This window comes from Rana temporaria, chromosome 1 (assembly GCF_905171775.1).
Source record: "Rana temporaria chromosome 1, aRanTem1.1, whole genome shotgun sequence".
Taxonomy (NCBI): Eukaryota; Metazoa; Chordata; class Amphibia; order Anura; family Ranidae; genus Rana; species Rana temporaria.
In genome coordinates this window covers 267916993-267937579 of record NC_053489.1, presented here as the reverse complement: position 1 = coordinate 267937579, position 20587 = coordinate 267916993, and the positions used below count along the sequence as shown (strand labels likewise).

Sequence of the window (20587 nt, the reverse complement as noted above, 5' to 3'; positions counted from 1 at the left end):
GCCTATCTCATTCCGATCACACCCAGAGTACCAGTCATCTATTATTTACCCAAACTCCACAAAAGCTTGGTTAATCCCCCTGGCCGCCCAATCATAAGCGGAATTGATTCCGTTACGGCCAGGATCGGCAAGTATGTAGATAATTTTTTACAGCCACTGGTCATATCCACTCCTGCGTACCTTAGAGATACGATGGAGGTGCTAACCTTATTAAAAAAAGTTAGATGGAAGGAGGGCTACATTCTTGCCACCGCAGATGTGGCCTCCTTATATACAGTTATTTCACACCAGCATGGCCTACAAGCAGTTGATTTTTACCTACAGCATGAATCTACTTTACCTCCCCTTCAAAAGGAATTTATTTTGGAATTATTAAAATTTGCGACAACGCATAATTATTTTTGGTTTGGAGGTGGGTTTTTTCTTCAGATCTGTGGCGTGGCGATGGGGGCTAAATTTGCCCCCAGCCTCGCCAATTTATTCATGGCTTTCTGGGAACGAGAAGCCATTGACAACCAACCACCACCACAACTGCGACTTTGGAAACGCTACATCGATGATGTGCTAGTTATATGGGAAGGAGATGTCTCATCACTTGAATTATTCTTTTCTAATTTAAATTCCAACACAAAAGGCATTACTTTGCAATATGTTATCAGTACCTCGCATATACAATTTTTAGATCTAAATATTTTTGTCAAGGAAGGTCAATTGATTACTAACACATTCTTTAAAGATACCGATCGGAACTCCTTTATTCCGATTTCTAGCTGTCATCACAGCTCTTGGCTTGCTGCAGTACCAAAAGGTCAATTCCAGCGCCTAAGGCGTAACTGTACAGAGATTGAAGACTACCGTAACCAAGCAAGTGTGCTTAGGCAAAGATTCATCAATAAAGGATATCAAGTAAATCTGATTGACGAAACCATTAATAATGTGGAAATGATGGAGAGAGAATCTTTGCTAACCAAAAATACCACTAAAAGGAATCTCATCCCTCCAGACAAATTCAGCTGGTCCCTAACAACCAAATATTCCAATCAACATTTCTCAATTAAAAAAATCCTAAAGAAACATTGGGATGTTCTGAGAAGCGACAGGATCCTCGGGGCTCACATCCCCGAGAACCCTGTCTTAATTTTTAAGGGCGCACCTGCTTTGAGACATAGTGTAGCACCTAATGCTGTTGACCCCCCAAAGGAAATATCATTTTTTCACTCACTTAAAGGTTTCTTTCCATGTCGCCGGTGCAACATTTGCAAAATTAATTTTTTTAAGGAACGCAAATGTACCAATTTCCAATCCTCAGTCACTGGGACTTCTTATGACATAGATTCATTTATTACCTGCTCTACCAAGTATGTTGTATACATGATACAATGCCCTTGCTCCAAACAGTACATAGGCCGCACAAAAAGAGAATTACATATTCGCCTCAGTGAGCATGTTGGGAGAATTAAAAGTGGTTTTCCGAAACACAATCTCTCAAAACATTATGATAAATATCATGGGAGGCAACTGAAAGGTACCAGTTTCTTTGCTATAGACAATGTCCGTCCACACTGGCGAGGCACTAATATGGTACGTGCTATCTCTAGGCTCGAAACTCGCTGGATCTTTTGTTTGAAATCGTTCATCCCTTTTGGGCTTAATGTCGACTGGGATGTTAACTGTTTTTTAAATAATTCTTAATTAATTTTAGTGGTGATGCATATTGTTTTTAATATTTTTTAATCTTTTTTTTTTTTATTTTTTATAAATAAATTTTTTATATATATCATGATTTTCAAAATCAATTTTTTTTTAACATATCTTGGGTTTTAAATACTATCCCAATTTATATTTCCAGTTTTGTAAATAAATTCATTGAATATTTAATGTAATTTAAGCTGTAATCATATCCAGATATTTTTCACTAATTAGTGGACATCTATGATGTATATAGCTAAATTGTTATTTACTCCTCCAAGTAGTGATTCGTTGCTCCGCTGCCAGAAATTAAACACTGCCACGTTCTTATTACAATATTTTTTATTATTTTTTCGTTCCGGGTGGTCCGTGTTTATAACTACTTAACCGGACTTCCGCTCCTCTTGCTACCTATATTAAATGGTTTGCCCTCAGTTTATATGTGAACCTGATCCAGATTTCCAGCTTCATCAATGGATTCCTGGGCTATTTAAAACAACCAAGTGCGCTGACGTCCATATCCGGCTAATCCCCCGTAGAAGTCCCTTTGCGACAAAACGATTGTTGGGTGCCGTGACGTCATCGCGTTCCGTCCTGAACGCTGGCCGTGGTTGCAGACTGAGTAGCGAGGAGCATCGGAACACTACAGCTGAGGCGCTCTTTTTTATCCTTGTCCACCGTTATGCAGTTTTTGGCAACTTAACTGTAAGTGCATTACATAATTAAACGTAACTCTTTGGTTTAAACGTTATGCACTATGAGAAGTTTCTTCTGTTCCATTTTATGACACCCGGATTGAATGCTGAGTTTCATTAGTATTGAAAAGGTATTGGGAGACCTGACTTCCCATAGGCTCTATAAGACTGGTGGAAAACAGTCTTTACCTCTGGTAAGCGGTTAATCCTATTTCACGAATTGCATGGGTGCACACCATTTCACAGCAATCAAGAATTCATCATATCTTGTTATTCAAGGAATTTTTTTATAGAGGAAATAACACCGGATTGAGACACTCTTTAATTTTGGGCTTTCAAACGGACTTTGCTGTCTTTTATACACTTATTATTATCCTATTTTTTTCTGACTCTTTTTCATCAAGGACTTGTGTCTACACAGCATTAAGTCAAGCCATCCCGTTTCACTGAAACCGGCACTAAAGTTGTTATGCATACTCTTATTATCAGTTTTACAGACATAAGATTGTTTAGCTGGCCAGCGCTAATTGGGGAGGTGGACAGGTGGAGGTCGTCTGCGGCTATAACACTGAACATTAACCACTTGCCGACCAGCCACCGTCATACGGAGGCAGGTCGTCACGTTCCCGCGAACCGTCTTAGGCCGGGTACAGACGAGCAAACATGTACGATGAAACCGGTCCGTTGGACCGTTTTCACCGTACATGTCTGCCCGGGGATTTCTGTATGGTGGCTGTACTCACCATCATACAGAAATCCGCGCGTAAACAATACGCGGGGCGTGTCCGCGCCGTCGCGGCGACGATGACGCGGCGACGTGGGCGGCCCTGCCAGTTCAATGCTTCAACGCATGCGTCAAAGTCATTCGACGCATGCGAGGGATGGCGGGCGCTCGGACATGTACGGTAGGTCTGTACAGACGACCGAACATGTCCGAGCGGGCAGGATTTCAGCGGGCTGTTTTAAAACAAGTCCAGAAATATTTGCCAGCTGGAAAAAGGCCCGGCGGGCAAATGTTTGCTGGAATCCTGCCCGCTCGGGCCTACACACGACCGAACATGTCTGCTGAAACTGGTCCGCAGACCAGTTTCAGCAGACATGTTCGGTCGTGTGTACGGCCCATTAGCTGTACACCGGTCCCTTTAAGCCAGGGGTGTCCAAACTTTTTTCAAAGAGGGCCAGATTTGATTAAGTGAACATGCGTGAGGGCCGACTATTTTGCCTGACATTCTTTGAACCATTAAAATTCTGTCTAAGTGTGTTCGTCTGAGCACTAATACATGGCCCAACAAGAATTCTCTTGCCTTTGTGGTTGTGTGTGGTGTAGAGATAAGCTTGGGTGTGTTATTTGGATATACTGTATATATTTTATTTGTGGCCCCAACGAATCCCAGAGCGCTGCTTAGGACTAAGGATGAGCTTGGGTGTGTTATTTGGATATACCGTATTTATCGGCGTATAACACGCACAGGCTTACCATTGCCATGAATGCAGCCTCACCATTGCCATGAATGCAGCCTTACCATTGCCATGAATACAGCCTTACCATTGCAACCAATGCAGCCTCACATGTGCCATAAATGCAACCTCACATGTGCCATAAATGCAGCCTCACATGTGCCATAAATGCAGCCTTACCATTGCCATCAGTGCAGCCTGAACAATGCCCATCTGCAGCCTCGGAGGGCAGAGGGAGGGGGTGGGACGAGTGCCAACAGATTACAAACAGGAGAATGTCTTGTTTGCCCTGTGGCCTCTTTAATACAAAGTCCTGCCTCCTATGATAGACAGAACAGTCGTCCAATGGTCTCCCAGGAGACGGGACTTCCAATAGAGACACACACATCCCTGTTCTGTGAGAAAAGACAGATCGTGAGTTCCTCTAGGTCAGTCCCGACTCCCTACAGTTAAGAAACACACTAGGGAACACAATTAACCCCTTGATCGCCCCCTAGTGTTAACCCATTCCCTGCCAGTGAAATTTTTACAGTAACCAATGCATTTTTATAGCACTGATTGCTGTATAAATGCCAATGGTCCCAAAAATGTGTCAAAAGTGTCCGATGTGTCCGCCATAATGTCGCAGTCCCAATAAAAATTGCAGATCGCTGCCATTACTAGTAAAAAAAATGTTTTAAATCTATCCCCTATTTTGTAGACGCTATAACTTTTGAGCAAGTCAATCAACATATGCTTATTGCGATTGTTGTTACCAAAAATATGTAGAAGAATATATATAGGCATAAACTGAGAAAAAAAAAAGCTTTTTTTTAAAAAAATAAAAATAAATCAGGGATATTTATTATAGCAAAAATAAAAAAAAATAGGATTTTTTGTACTCACCGAAAAATCCTTTTCTCTGACGTCCATGGACGAACACAGCTCCTTAAATCTTGACAAGTGGGTTATGTTCCTGTTCACAGGAGAGGACTAGGCAGAAACATGTTAGACAATTAAATAGGGGGTGGTCCCTCCAGACATAACCCTCCTCCCTGCAGTATGCAGCCTCAGTTCGTAACAAGCAGTACAAACCTAAAAAGGAGGGGTGGGTGCTGTGTCCGTCCATGGACGTCAGAGAAAAGGATTTTACGGTGAGTACAAAAAATCCTATTTTCTCTTATCGTCCATGGACGGACACAGCTCCTTAAATCTTGACAAGTGGGACGTCCCCAAGCAGTGTCAAAAACGAGGGGTGGGAACAGTATCAATAAAACCAATTTAAATTCACCCCAAAACAAGCAGAGCTCCTCAACGGAGGAGTTGCAACTTTAAACAGCCGCCTGCAAAATCTAGCGGCTGAAAGAAGCATCAGAAGATGTACACACATCAACCTTGTAAAATTAGGAAAAAGTGTGAACGGACGACCAAGTCGCCGCCTCGCACACCTGTGAGACAGACACATGATGTCGGAAAACTCAGGAAGCACCCATTGCCCTGGTCGAAAGTGGTGTGACCGGAAAGGGGGCGCCCGCCCCCTAAGAACATAGGCCTGTCTGACGATCTGCCTGATCCACCGAGAAATGGTGGCCAACGAGACCGCCAGGCCCTTTTGTGGACCAGACATCGACACAAAAAGAGCGTCAGATCTCCGAAACGGAGCCATAGCAGGCAGGTACACCCGCAAAAGCGTGTACCACGCCTAAAGTATAAAACGCAACCTCCGTAGGATGCGCCGGCCGAGGACATGAGAACAAAAGTCCTCATTCAGGTGAAAGGCCGAAACCACCTTCGGAAGAAGGGAAGGTTGCGGGCGCACCACCACCACCTAATCCTTATGGAGGACCAAGCATGGCGACTTGCAAGACAAGACCGCCAACTCAGAAACTCTTCTGACAGAGGTAATGGCCACTAAAAAATGCCACCTTCTGAGATAGTGTCAAGGGAAGAATCTCACTGATGTTTCCAAAAGGAAGGTTCCTGAAGAACCGAGATCACCAGAGTCAAAACTCATGGGGGAAGAGGTGGGCCAAGAGGGGGAAGTATATGACAAACCCTCTGCAAAAGGCCACTGAAAAAACACAGCCAAGGCTGAAATCTGCCCCCAAACGGTGCTTAAAGCGGTGGTTCCCCTAAAAATAAACGTTTGACATTGCATTTGCTATAATAATTACAGTTAGAATCGGCTGGTTTTATGTAAAAAATACCTCCGTACGTAGCGTTTGGTATATTCGTTCCCACCGCCACTTCCGGGTACGAAGCTGGCGGTGGGCGTTCCTAATTGATGGACAGGCATCCGACCGACGCATCCATCGCGTCACGAGATGCCGAAAGAAGCCGAACGTCGGTGCGGCTCTATACGGCGCATGCGCACCGACGTTCGGCTTCTTTCGGCATCTCGTGACGCGATGGATGCGTCGGTCGGATGCCTGTCCATCAATAAGGAACGCCCACCGCCAGCATCGTACCCGGAAGTGGCGGTGGGAACGAATATACCAAACGCTACGTACGGAGGTATTTTTTACATAAAACCAGCCGATTCTAACTGTAATTATTATAGCAAATGCAATATCAAAAGTTTATTTTTAGGGGAACCACCCCTTTAAGGCAATTATTAAATCCACTCCAGGCTGTAAAAACAGCAGGACCTTGGACACCGAGTACGTCCGTGGATGTCACCCCATCTCTTTGCACCAAGAGATGTAGGCCTTCCAGGTGCGATGGTAGATCCTTCAAGAAGAGATGACCGATTGTGTGATGCCAATACCTTCACTGCAGACTGAAGAGCCTTCGCCAGCGAGGAGTCCGGATCAACCCTAGGTACTCCAAACGCTAAGTCGGGACCAGAACCGACTCCAAAATGTATAACACCCACCCGAATTCTTGTAGGGTCTGAATGGCTACAGACACATCCACCGATTCTGAGCCAGAAGCTGCTCTCAGAAGAAAGTCGACTATGTAGCCCACAATGACAAAGCCTCGCATTCCCAGCAAAGCTAGGATAAGTGCGAGCTCCCTGGTGAAAACTCTTGGTGCAGATTAAAAGGAAGGGCCACAAACTGACAGTGGTCCTCCCCCATCGCGAAGCACAGAAACCTCTGTGACTTGCGCAAAATGGGAGATGCATGTATGCGTCCTTGATGTCCAAGGACGCCAGAAAGTTCCCCAGATGGAGCGCAGGAAGAAGCCTCAAAGATTATGTCTCAAATATCTGGATCTAGAAATGTTCTCATTTTGAATACACCCACACAATACCCGCACATGGGAAAAATTGTAGCGGCACAGAGTAAGGTGAATATGTGACGTGCCGCTCCGTCTCCGTCCTGCCTCCAACGCTGCGTCTCAGGCTCCGCCTCCACCGCCGGAGATCTTTCATTATGGTTCGAGCTGCCGCTCTGGTGCCCGCCTCCTACTCCGCCCTGTCTCCGCCTCCACTCTGTCTGCAGCCACAATGCAGCTCTAGTAATGAAAGATCACCGAAAGATCAATCTAGGTACATATGCTTGTTGAGATACACTGACCATCTGCAAGCATTTGTCTCTGCTATGCCAGTATATGCAAATTACTATATACATTTATTTGATCTTTTTGGTTCAAAGTGGCACTTTTTGGACAGAGTGAAGAATAGTTACAGCTTATCAGATATACGTAGCGCAATCCTGACCCATGCACTTTGTACTTAGTGCAGTCCTGACCCATGCACTGTGCACTTAGCGCAATCCTGACCGCTGCACTGTATACTTAGTGCAATGATGATAATAAAGAGTAGATGCATAATCCTATACAACCAGCCCTTTGAGGGTAACCATACTGCTGATGCGGCCCCCGATTAATTTGAGTTTGCCACCCCTGCGCTGGAAGCTCTCTCTGATTCTTCCCTGTGCTATTGTGTTGCTGAGATGGGCTCCCCATCCCCAGGAACTTGCACCTATTGTGATCCTTTGGCATATAGGAATGGACAACTGCAGATCCCTTGTCATGTGAAGGTGCGACCTCCACCACCACAAGCTTCGTTTTACCCTGGAGGGTATCCAAACCCTCGAATCTAGGGAACTTGTGTCTTCGTCCCAGTACCTTAGCAGAAACAACTGTATTGGGCGTTGATGCAACCTTGCCCATGGAACTGCGGGAAAGCAAGAGGTCATCAGACCTACTGCTCTTTAGATTTCTCTGAGCAAAATCAACTGGTTGATCTGTAAGGTGACATTGCCTGAATCATTTTTGAGATCCTTTCCTGTGGGAGGAAAACCTCCTGGCTTACTGAGCAAAATTCGTATCCCAGATACGTCACCCTCTGGGTCGGAATCAGGGAAGACTTCTCTTTGTTGATCAACCAGCCCAGGGATTGTAGGAAGTCCTGTACGGTCTGGGAATCCACTTCCAATTTGTGGTATGATTCTGCCACCACTAGAAGGTCGTCCAGGTAAGGGATGATAGTAATCGCTTTTAACCTTAGCAGAGCCAGCACCTCTCCCAACACCTGAAAACAATCCGAAGGGTAGGGCCTGGAATTGAAACTGAAGGATCTCTGTCCCCATCTTGACTGCTAGTCTCCAACATTTCTGGAAAGCTGGATGTATAGGGATGTGCAAACAGGCATCCCTCAAATCCAAAGTGGACATGAAGCAGTTTGGGTAAAACATATTTTTGATTAACCACTTAAGCCCCGGACCAATATGCTGCTAAATGCCCAAAGGCGTTTTTACAATTCGGCACTGCGTCGCTTTAACAGACAATTGCGCGCTCGTGCGATGTGGCTCCCAAACAAAATTGACGTCCTTTTTTCCCCACAAATAGAGCTTTCTTTTGGTGGTATTTGATCACCTCTGCGGTTTTTATTTTTTGCGCTATAAACAAAAATAGAGTGACAATTTTGAAAAAAATTCAATATTTTTTACTTTTTGCTGTAATAAATATCCCCCAAAAACATATAAAAAAAAAATTTTTCCTCAGTTTAGGCCGATACGTATTCTTCTACCAATTTTTGGTAAAAAAATATCGCAATAAGCGTTTATCGATTGGTTTGCGCAAAATTTATAGCGTTTACAAAATAGGGGATATTTTTATTGCATTTTTATTAATTATTTTGTTTTACTACTAATGGCGGCGATCAGCGATTTTTTTCGTGACTGCGACATTATGGCGGACACTTCGGACAATTTTGACACATTTTTGGGACCATTGTTATTTTCACAGCAAAAAATGCATTTAAATTGCATTCTTTATTGTGAAAATGACAGTTGCAGTTTGGGAGTTAACCACAGGGGGCGCTGAACATGTTAGGCTTCACCTAGTGTGTGTTTACAACAGTAGGGGGGTGTGGCTGTAGGTCTGACGTCATCGATTGTGTCTCCCCTATAAAGGGGATGACACGATCGATGCGCCGCCACAGTGAAACACGGGGAAGCCGTGTTTACATACGGCTCTCCCCGTTCTTCAGCTCCGGGGAGCGATCGCGGCAGAGCGGCTATAAACGAATAGCCGTGCCGTCGTCCCGGATCGCTCCCCGAGGGAATCCGCCGGCCACACGCAGCGGGGGGGGGGTCCCGATCGGACCCCTGACCCGCGGAAAGGCAAGGACGTATATATACGTCCTTCTGCCTGTCCGTGCCATTGTGCTGACGTAAATAGTCGTGTGGCGGGCGTTAAGGGGTTAAAAACACTGGTTTACATATGAAAAAGGTTTGTACCTGATTGATCGGTTTAGAGACCGGAGGTTCAGGATAAGCCGATACTTTCCTGATGACAAAGGTATCAGAATAAAAGCCTGTGTCTTGATCCGATCGGGGGACTGGGATCAGGACTATTTGATCTATCCAGGAAAAAAAATTCTGCCCAAATTCACGAAGGCCGAGGTCCTAGCGATCATTCTTACCGAATGGCAGCACAAAGGAAAAGAAAGTCCTGATGTGTGTCAAACAAGAGTGATTCAACAAATAACAGAAACATGAAGAAAAGCCCATGATGGCACCAATATCACACGTGTCCCTTCACCAGAAGTACAATCCTGCTTACCAGAACACAGGCAAAATAGGCCTGAAGTCAAACTCTGGACTGGAATAGGTCGTTAGCCAGGAAGATGGACACGGGAAATCCGAACGGATCCAAATCTATCTCCTCAATTACGACGACTGGAGGGTGGATGGAAGTAATCCGAACGAGTGGAAACGATCACCTCACTCACAGCAGATATCTCGTACAGTACCGAGGGAAGAAATACTCGCATAGCATAATATTGTATGCACAGAGTTTTAATATGAAAAGAATCAGATATACTTACAAAAGCATCTGAATAAAATCACGTAAAAACAAACAGCCGGCCGGCAAGCAGACACCCGTCCTATGGGTGAAGACGTCAGCGCGTCAACTTCCCAAGGGGATTTAAAAGAGCTGAACGTTGAAGTTAGCACATCCCTAACTAAAGTCAGCATCTTCTGACAGGAAACAACTGGATCATCCTTGACTAGGCTGTCTATACAAGTGCGGCAGACAGCTTTGCTCATTGAGAAGCTCAATTTGTTTCCGCAAACTGCACATTTCTTTTTTGGTGGCTACGTCAACTCCATAACACATACGGGGGAAACTCTCATGCCGCGTACACACCATCACTTTATGTGATGAAAAAAAGACGTTTTTAACCACTTACCCCCCGGACCATATTGCTGCCCAAAGACCAGAGTACTTTTTGCGATTCAGGACTGCGTCGCTTTAACAGACAATTGCGCGGTCGTGCGACGTGGCTCCCAAACAAAATTGGCGTCCTTTTTTCCCCACAAATAGAGCTTTCTTTTGGTGGTATTTGATCACCTCTGCGGTTTTTAGTTTTTGCGCTATAAACAAAAATAGAGCGACAATTTTGAAAAAAATGAATATTTTTTACATTTTGCTATAATAAATATCCCCCAAAAATATATAAAAAAACTTTTTTTTTCCTCAGTTTAGGCCGATACGTTTTCTTCTACATATTTTTCGTAAAAAAAAATCGCAATAAGCGTTTATTGATTGGTTTGCGCAAAAGTTATAGCGTTTACAAAATAGGGGGTATTTTTATGTCATTTTTATTATATTTTTTTTACTAGTAATGGCAGCGATCAGCGATTTTTTTTTCGGTACTGCGACATTATGGCGGACACTTCGGACACTTTTGACACATTTTTGGGACCATTGGCATTTTTATAGCTATCAGTGCTATAAAAATGCATTGGATTACTATAAAAATGCCACTGGCAGTGAAGGGGTTAACACTAGGGGGCGGGGAAGGGGTTAAGTATGCCTGGGTGTGTTCTTACTGTGGGGGGGGGGGGTGGCCTCACTAGGGGAAACACTGATCCTCGGTTCATACATTGTATGAACCGAAGATCAGCATTTCCCCTGCTGACAGGACCGGGAGCTGTGTGTTTACACACACAGCTCCCGGTCCCCGCTCTGTACCGAGCGATCGCGTGTGCCCGGCGGCGATCGCGCCCGCCGGGCACACGCACGGGAGTCGGGGGCGAGCGGGGGGCGCGCGCGCGCCTCCGGCGGCGCACGCGCGCCCCCTAGTGGCGGCTGGGAGAGAGGACGTCATATTACGTGCTCTCGCCCAGCAGAGCCACCTTGTGGACTTATAACTGCGGTGCGCGGTCGGCAAGTGGTTAAAAACGTCACTTTAAATGACTGTGTGTGGGGGAAAACGTCGTTTTATGTGTTCTGAAAAACGTCAAAAAAAATTTAAGCATGCTTCAATTTTATGTGACGTTTTTCAAAACGTCGTTTTTTACTTCACAGAAATTGACCGTGTGTAGCAAAAAACGTTGTTTAAAACGACGTTTTTACACCCGCGCATGCCCAGAAGCTAGTTATGAAGCAAGCTTCAATGGAAAAACGTGGTGAACGTAACCTTGCTTTGCTAGAACATTGTGAGAAAAACGATGGTGTGTAGGCAACTTCGTCTTTGAAAATTGAAGTTTCAAAAACGTCGATTTTTACTTCACAGAAAATTTCGTTTTTTTTCATCACATAATGTGATGGTGTGTATGCGGCATCACTCTCACAGGATGTGCAAGGAAGTACAAATACTTCAAGCCAACCTGTGAGGTGCTGGGGCCTGCATCCGCTGAGAAATCCATATTGCCCACTTAGGTGATCCACAGCCTGGGTCTTTACTCTTTAAAAAACACCAGCATCCCTGTTTGTGCCGTTTTGAGATGGGCTTTTCTAGCATGAAATACGGATTTAAACTTGTACACAAAAAGTGCCAGAAAAAGCCTGGCCATCAAGTTGTTAAAATGTAACTCCACTTTTGTTGAGAAAAAACACATTCCCCTCTGGGTGATCTATGTACATTGCAATGATTTTACCAAACCTTGTTGCAGATTTCTACCTTTTTTAAGACCTATTTCACACTGGAGCGGTTTGCAGGCGCTATTGCGCCAAAAATAGCGCCTGCAAACCAACCCTAAATAGCCACTGCTGTGTTTAGAGTGTGAAAGCCATGAGGGCTTTCACACTGGAGCGGTGCGCTAGCAGGCCGGTAAAAAAAGTCCTGCTAACCGCATTTTTGTAGTGGTAAAAGAGCGGTGTTTATACTGCTCATTTACCACTCCCGCTTATTGAAATCAATGGAACACCGTGGCTATACCGCCAGCAATGCACCTCTGCATAGGCGCTTTGCGGTGGTCTTTAACCCTTTCTCGACCGCTAGCTGGGGGTAAAACCGCCCGCTAGCAGATGAATAGCGCCGCGAAATTGGCGGTAAATCTGACTTGTATCTTAGTGTAGACTTCTGGGAAAATTGGTGAGCCAATCACACAAGCAGGAAATTAGGTAGCCATATTGATTTTGATGTGATTACAGCGGCTGCAGAAAGAAAAGGAAATGTAATTTTTTATAACATTCAATTACAATATGACTTGTGTCGCAATTATATATGCTAAAGGTCGACCAATATATCTGCCGATATTTGGCGTTTTTTAATTAAAGCGGTGGTTCCCCCTAAAACAAATTTCTAACAATAGATTCGTAAGACCCGTTACACTGCGGGTAGGCTGGCTTTTGTTTTTGTTTTTTCGTACATACCGAGATCTCGCCGCTTCGTCCCTTGGCGGTGGGCGTTCCTAGTTGATTGACGTTTCTTTGACGGGCGCATACTGCGCGTCACGACTTTCCGACAGAAGCCGAACGTCATTGCGCAGGCGCCGTATAGAGTCGGCTCTATACGGCGCCTGCGCAGCGACGTTCGGCTTCTTTCGGAAAGTCGTGACGTCACGTATGCGCCCGTCCGAGGAACGTCAATCAACTAGGAACGCCCACTGACAAGGGACGAAACGCCGAGATCGAGGTATGTACTTAAAAAAAAAAAAAAAGCCAGCCTACCCGCAGTGTAACGGGTCTTACGCATGTATTGTTAGAAATGTGTTTTAGGGGGAACCACCCCTTTAATAGACATCAGCCGATTTTGCTGTAAAAAAAAGCCGATTAAACACAACTTGCTAAAAAGCTTCTGTAATAGAAGTCAATGCAAGTTGCCTGAGAAGTTTCCCTTGGATGTGACTTCTGCCTCCTGGGCAGCCTGCCAAGTCAGAGATAAGATACAATGTTTCAACTTCAAAGGAATGAACTCCCTGTGTATGAGTTCTCTGTTTAACCATTTAAATACTAAATCTTTTTTGACACTTGTTGCTTACAACAAGTAAAAATCCTGTATTTTCTGCTAGAAAATCACTTAGAACCCCCAAACATTATATATTTTTTTTAACAGAGACCCTAGGAAATAAAATAGCGATCGTTTAAATATTTTATGTCACACGGTATTTGCGCAGCGGTCTTTCAAAAGCAATTTTTTGGGAAAAAATAGGATTTAACGAATAAAAAAAAACAAAATAAACAGTAGTTAGCCCATATTTTTTTTTTCGTCCAAAGGTTTTAATTACCTGTTTTTGTGTATTTAAGATTTTATATATATATATATATATATATATATATATATATATATATATATATATATATTTTTTTTATTTCTTTTTTTATCTAAATTATACATACAAGTGCACTGATTGGAGGCTTGTTGTGTTTAAAATAAATGTTTAAATTTAAGAAATTTTCTGTATCACTTATTACTTGGCAGAGTAATAATGGAACTTATGCATTTCGGAATCCTCCCCCCCCCCCCCCCTTCGGTGTCACATTTGGTACCTTTCAGGGGGAGGAGGGAACATATACCTGCCTAATCCCAAGTATTTGCTCCCTCTTGATAGAATAGAAATAATGCGCAACCTAAAAAATCGCATTAACAAGCGAAAAAATAAATGTGTGTGTATATGACATTTTTTGAAATTTGGTAACCACACCAAAGTGACTAGTGAAAAAAACAAAGGGATTTTTTAGCCATAAATATATAGAAGGGATTGGCACCCACTCCAGCAATGCGAGTTGGAATATTAAAAACGCACTGTATGAAAACAGTGCATATAGCTTATTGCACACATTCTGCAATAATCACTTTAGAGTCCAATGTAAAATGACTGCACAGAATCTGTTGGACCCAGGAACTGGGGTGCAAATCTTCAGCTTATACTTCCATCAGATAAAGATATATGAATTGGCCGCTTACCGACTGGATCTCTGTTACGGAGATCAAATGGGCTCAGCATATGGAGGTTAATCCGACAGGCTCAGACTCTGGAGAGTTAATTCACATAAGGAATCCTACCACTCCTTGATGGTCCTTTTCACCTCTCCAAGGGATATCACACAATTGCAGGGTCAGCTGGATCTCTCACCCAGGGATACACACTCTCTCAGGCAAGATCAGTTGGTTTTTTTTTTGGCAATGTTTCCTTTCCCGTTCTCCTGGATGACGACACAGATAAGGTGGACCTCCGCTAGTGGCTGTGGTGACCTACGCCACATCTGGCGCCTACTCCGCCCCCTTGATGTCTTCTGGGATTGCGCAACTCGCGCATGCACAGTAGGGAACCAGGAAGTGAAGCCGCAAGGCTTCACTTCCCGATTCCCTTACCGAAGATGCCGGCAGCAGCACCCGAGGGAGAGATCGGCTTAGGGCACCCAGGACAGGTAAGTGTCCATATATTAAAAGTCAACAGCTGCAGTATTTGTAGCTGCTGACTTTTAAAAAATTTTCCGCAGAACTCCGCTGCTTTCACACTGGACCATCATTCTAGCGGCGCGCTTATATCCCAGCTAGCGGCCGATGAATGGGTTAAATGTTCCCATGTAGCGCCACTGCAGAAGCGCTTTGCAGGTGCTTTGGGAGCGGTGCCCATTCATTTTAATGGGCAGGAGTGGTGGAGAAGCGGTATACACCACTCCAAAGATGCTGCTTGCAGGACTCGGGCTTTCACACTGAGACTGCAGGGGAGCAGTTTTACAGGCACTTTACAGGCGCTATTTTTAGCCCAAAAGCGCCTGAAAAATGCCCCAGTGTGAAAGGGGTCTAACAGATTTTATGAGATGAAGGGGGGGGGGGGAATAAAAAAATCAGCCTAACATATCGGCCCAAAAAAAAAATCGGCATCATATATCGCCCGCCGCGATTTCTAAATATCGGCATCGGCCAGGCAAAAACCCATATCGGTCGACCTCTAATATATGCTACGGTATATTATTTTTTCTTTATATTCTTTTTTTTTAACACAAAAGTGAAGTTGCCCTTTAAACAGCTAAATTTAAAAAATGTACAAACTATTTTGTGCCAGTTTTCATTTGATTTAACCGCTTCCCAACCAGTCACCGTCATTATACTGTGGCAAGGTGGCTCATTGCTGAAAATCGTCGTAGTTGTATGTGGGCACAGGAACTGACTTTTGTGGGTGCGCACCACCATTGGTCAGCGGGGGGAGGCAATCAGCGGGACATTGAGTCCTCCGGGCCACCTGTGATCATACCCTGCAGTGACAGAATGGGGGTCTGCCTATGTAAACAAGGCAAATCTCTGTTCTGATAGGAGAGATCACACAGTTCCTGTCTTTCTGCTATGCAGGAAGACAGATGTGTGCGTTTCCCTGGTGACACAGTCCCCTATACAGTTAGAACACACAGTGAGGGAACACATTTAACCCCTTGATCGCCCGTTAACTCCTTCCCTGCCAGTGTCAATAGTACAATAACAGTGCATATTTTTAGCACTGATTACTGTAATAATGTCACTGGTTCCCAAAAAAGTGTAAAAAATTTCAGTTAGGTGTCCGATCTGTTTGCCGAAATATAGCAGTCCCACTAAAAATCACTGATTGCCGCCATAAATCTATTCCCTACGATGATCTGTAGTTTTACTTACACATGTCAAAGTTTTGCCATAGCTGTACGTCGGCTCCCTTAAGAGCCATAGCAGGCATGTGCTGCATGGCTGGAGACACTATGCGCATGGCCGGTTGCCGTGATCTCTGCCGGCTGGGCACGAGAGCCAGAACGGGTGTGTGTGTGTAAACACAAATCCCCATTCTGTCAGGAGAGGAGACAAATTGTCTGTTTATACTAAGTAGGAACAGCGATCTGGCTCCTCCTCTAGTAAGTCACATCCCCCTACAGTTAGAAACACCTAGCAGGGAACACAGTTAACCCCTTAATTGCCCCCTATCGTTAACCCCGTCCCTACCAGTGACATTTACATTGTAATCAGTGCATTCTTATAGCACTGATCGCTGTATAAATGTCAATGGTCCCAAAAATGTGTCCAAAGTGCCTGGTCTATCCGCCTCAATCCTGCTGAAAATCACAGATGGCCATTGTTGGTAAAAAAAAAAAAAAAATCTATCCCATATTTTGTAGGCGCTATAACTTTTGCACACACCCATCAATATACACTTATTGTGTTTTTTTTTTTTAACCACTTAAGGACCGCCTCCTGCACATATACGTCGGCAGAATGGCACAGCTGGGCACATGCACGTACAGGTACGTGCTGTGCTATTGTCCAGCCGTGGCTCACGTGCCCGCGGCGCGCACACCTGCGACCCGGTCCGAAGCACCGGGACCCGCGGACCCGATCGCCGCTGGAGTCCCGCGATCGGTCCCCGGAGCTGAAGAACGGGGGGAGCCGTGTGTAAACACGGCTTCCCCGTTCTTCACTGTGGCGGCGTCATCGATCGTGTGATCCCTTTTTTATAGGGATACATAATCGATGATGTCACACCCCCTACAGTTGTAAACACACATGAGGTCACACATAACCCCATCAGCGCCCCCTGTGGTTAACTCCCAAACTGCAACTGTCATTTTCACAATAAACAATGCATTTTAAATGCATTTTTTGCTGTGAAAATGACAATGGTCCCAAAAATGTGTCAAAATTGTCCGAAGTGTCCTCCATAATGTCGCAGTCATGAAAAAAAAAAAAATCGCTGATCGCCGCCATAAGTAGTAAAAAAAAAAAAAAAAAAAAAAATAGGTAGAAGAATACGTATCAGCCTAAACTGAGAAAAAAAAAGTTTTTTTTATATATTTTTTGGGGGGATATTTATTATAGCAAAAAGTAAAAAATATTGCATTTTTTTTCAAAATTGTCGCTCTATTTTTGTTTATAGTGCAAAAAATAAAACCTGCAGAGGTGATCAAATACCACCAAAAGAAAGCTCTATTTGTGGGAAAAAAGGACGCCAATTTTGTTAGGGAGCCACGTTGCACGACCGCGCAATTGTCTGTTAAAGCGACGCAGTGCCGAATCGCAAAACCTGGCCGGGTCCTTTAGCTGCATTTTGGTCCGGGTCTTAAGTGGTTAACCAAAAATATGTAGAATATATAATCAGCCTAAACTGAGGAAGAAATTCGTTTTTTTTATATTTTTTTTGTTGGGGGGGATATTATAGAAAAAAGTTAAAAATAGCTTGTTTTTCAAAATGTACGCTTTTTTCTTTATAGCGCAAAAAATAAAAACCGCAGAGGTGATCAAATACCACCAAATGAAAGCTCTATTTGTGGGGCAAAAAAAGGGATTTTGTTTGGGTACAACATCGCACGACCATGCAATTGTCAGTTAAAGTGACGCAGTGCCGTATCACATAAAATGGCACGGTCATTAAGGGGGAAATTCTCCCGGTCCTTAAAGCAGAGTTCCACCCTGTAACGGGAGGGCCGTGGGACCCAGAAGCTCTTACAAAATATGAGCCAGGAAATAAGGGACATATCTTGGACTGCTTTAACATGGATCTGTAATCCACAATATATTCAAGAATGTCTGCACGAAATATTTACAGGTTGTTGATTCTGAACCCAACAGGTCAATAGAAGAGTGACTCATTCAATGTGGCAACACAGACTGTTGAGGTGTTTAATGTCGTCTGCTACTGTCATGTAAATGAACCTTAGTCTGGCTCTCAAGAACCTTTCATTGTGTGATGCTAATTGACACTGTATTGTGTGAATTTCTATTGATGATAAATGTGTATTGTATAGCAGGTGAGAAGAGCTTATCTCGGAGTCACCTTGTCTGGGTAAATGATTAGTAATTAGCTCATGTAGATTATCTCGGAGTCAGAATGGCTGTCTCCTAAAAGATGTGTATTGAGCTCCTTGTGTCATGTTGTGGGTGGAGTTGGGTCATTGTTCATTGTGGTTCCTAAACTGTATATAAAAAGCCAGAGTTTCCCATTAAAGTCTATCCGTTTTGAACCAGAGAACAAAGCTGTGTGTCTCGTTTCTGGGGAATCCATATAGGCCGTGTTCCTCTGCTGGATTGTGGAGTGTCGATAAGCTGTCGTGGGTTGGTGGAATGGAATATCGTAAACGGCGTTAACCCCTGTCCCATTTGGGGTTCCGTTACACACCCAAAAGTGGACCTTCCGCTTAATCCACTCCTCGCCCCCTTACATGCCACATTTGGCATGTCATTTTCTTGGGGGGGGGGGGGGGGGCTTTAGCAGGAGTGGGACTTCCTCCTTCCGCCCAGGGACCACTAAGGCGATACGTCATATCGCCTTTTAGTGGCCCCTCCCTGTAGGCGATCACCTGGGACACATGACAGGTCCCAGGCGATCGCCTGTCCACTCAGGGAGCGCTGCGCTGTTCGCGCTTGCTCAGTGAGTGCCCGGCCGTGAAGCAGAAAGTTGTCATGGCCGGGTGCCCACAGTTGCAATGGAGGCGGGTGACCGGAATGAAGCTCCCGGCGGCACATTGCTGGACCATGGAACAGGTAAGTGTATGTTTATTAAAAGCCGTGTAGCTGCTGACTTTTAATAAACATAAAAATAAAGCTGGAACTCCACTTTAAGTGGTTAAGATTTGTTTTACACGCTGTCATGAAGGGGTTAACTATAGACTGAAATCCACTTGCCCATGTGTGGCAGGATGATTGTGTGGACTGTTGACTATAGATCACTTATTCCTACAGGAAAAGACTGATCAGAAGGCAAATCAAATCATTTATTGGAGCATGTATAGCCATCATAAGGCTCAGCTTTAGATCTACCCAAACTATGTAACAGGAGGAGGTGCCACCTATTCCATCCGTTTCCAATAAGGCAGGTCCTTGCACTACATACTTGTTAGTGGATCTTAATGCAGGTTGTACAATCACATTGTAATATGTATAGTGCTGCAGCACAATACACCGAAGGCTAATTCTGATCTTTATTTTACCATATAAATACATGTTACTCCTGCCATTCCAAAAATATGAAAACATACAAAGCTGACTGCTTTACTGTAACATGCACAAAACGTATTGTAAACATTGGCGACTACCGTCTAGCTAGTATGACAATACTCGGACTGGCACTGGAGACTACCGCTTGTTCCCTGACCTGCACTCATCCGAAACAAACCGAGCATACCGAGTAAGGGCAACAAAGGACACCTGAAAACTGGCTCCCTGCCTGACCCACGACTGGGCTCCACACACACCATGACCCTCCACATATACATACACTTCCATGTGCCGCCAAACACCCGGGACATCCAATAGACACCGCTGATAGGACGCAGAGCGGATGGGGGCGGGATTTGGACGGGAAGGTCTGTATGAGTTTGGCGCCAAGTGAGAGAAGTTGTATGGCTTCTTTGATTGGAGAAATGAGTGTGAGGTGCTGCTGTTCTCCTTGTCTCCTATGATGGGCGATACTACCTCGCACGAGGCTGAGGAAACAGCCAGTGTATGGAGTGTATGGCTGCTCTAGTCCAGCGTTAGTCAGTGAGGGTGCTTTTCTTATAATTCAGAATGAAAGTTCGTCAGTTGCTTATAGTAAACGTGTGGTAGAGCAGCGGAATCTCCACGTATGGAAGCTTTGAAAAAAAGTTCTGAACGTTGGGGTGGGTTGTGAAAAAGAAGTGGGGTAGATTCAGAGAACAATTACGCCGGCGTATCCATAGATACGCCGCGTAATTGCTAAGCTGCGCCGGCGTATCTACTTTCTGTATTCAGAAAGCTAGATACGCTGACTTTAGCCTAATATACGTCTGGCATTAGTCTCTTACGCCGTCGTATCTTAGGGTGCATTCTGACGCTGGCCGATAGGGGCGCTTCCGTTGCTGTCGGCGTAGAATTTTCTAAATACGCCGATTCACAAACGTACGTGCGCCCAGCGTTCGTTTTTTACGTTGTTTGCGTAAAGGCTTTTTCTGCGTAAGGATGCTCCTGCTATTAGGAGGCACCGCTTCGAAATTTGAATTATTTACGTAGTTTGCGTAAGTCGTTCGCGAATAGGGCTGGACGTAATTTACGTTCACGTCGAAACCAATACATCGTTGCGCCGTACTTGGAAGCAATGCACACTGGGATATGTACACGGACGGCGCATGCTGTAAAAACGTCAATCACGTCAGGTCATCACACA

The 20587-nt window shown here is 44.5% G+C and overlaps 1 protein-coding gene across 2 annotated transcripts in view; it reads right to left on the bottom strand.

Annotated features, from left to right (window-relative positions):
• The window catches only part of FANCC (FA complementation group C), a 306329-nt gene extending 286538 nt beyond the window's left edge, over positions 1 to 19791 (bottom strand). Inside the window, exon 1 of one of the 2 annotated variants that reach the window (XM_040355483.1) lies at positions 19682 to 19791. The gene's annotated coding sequence lies outside the window, so the exon portion shown is untranslated. The remainder of the gene's footprint in view (positions 1 to 19681) is intronic. The other variant, XM_040355482.1, reaches the window with a different exon arrangement.
• Between the last annotated feature and the right edge of the window lie 796 nt (positions 19792 to 20587).